General features: G+C 72.7%; 1 non-coding gene across 1 annotated transcript; it reads left to right on the forward strand.

Moving 5' to 3' along the window:
- LOC141955468 (5.8S ribosomal RNA) lies at nucleotides 1–153 on the forward strand. The gene has a single exon (XR_012632577.1). It is a non-coding gene; the product is annotated as a 5.8S ribosomal RNA (ribosomal RNA).
- The last annotated feature ends 352 nt before the right edge of the window (nucleotides 154–505 follow it).

Raw genomic sequence — 505 nt, forward strand, 5'->3', positions numbered from 1 at the left:
AACTCTTAGCGGTGGATCACTCGGCTCGTGCGTCGATGAAGAACGCAGCTAGCTGCGAGAATTAATGTGAATTGCAGGACACATTGATCATCGACACTTCGAACGCACTTGCGGCCCCGGGTTCCTCCCGGGGCTACGCCTGTCTGAGCGTCGCTTGACGATCAATCGCCGGCCGGTGCGCCGTCCCTCCCCGCCTCGCCTCGGCGGGCGGGCGGGCGGCGTCCGCGGCGGCGCGGCTGGGGTGCCTCGCAGGCCCGTCGGTGTCGGCCGAGGGCCTTCGTCCCCCTAAGTGGAGACTCGGGGAGCGCTCCGAAGCTCCCCGCTCCCGGAACGCCCGCTTGGCGGAGCCTCGTCCCGCCGGGGCCGGGCGGCCCGTTGGTTCGGTCCGGCCGGGTCGGGCGCGGCGGTGGGGAAGGGCCGAGGTGTCGGGGGGGGAGAGGCGCGGGCCTCTTCCCCGGCCTCCTCCCGCGCGGGCGGCTGTCTGCGGGTGGGTACCGCGGCGGTA

This window comes from Athene noctua, unplaced genomic scaffold, assembly GCF_965140245.1.
Source record: "Athene noctua unplaced genomic scaffold, bAthNoc1.hap1.1 HAP1_HAP1_scaffold_260, whole genome shotgun sequence".
Taxonomy (NCBI): domain Eukaryota; kingdom Metazoa; phylum Chordata; class Aves; order Strigiformes; family Strigidae; genus Athene; species Athene noctua.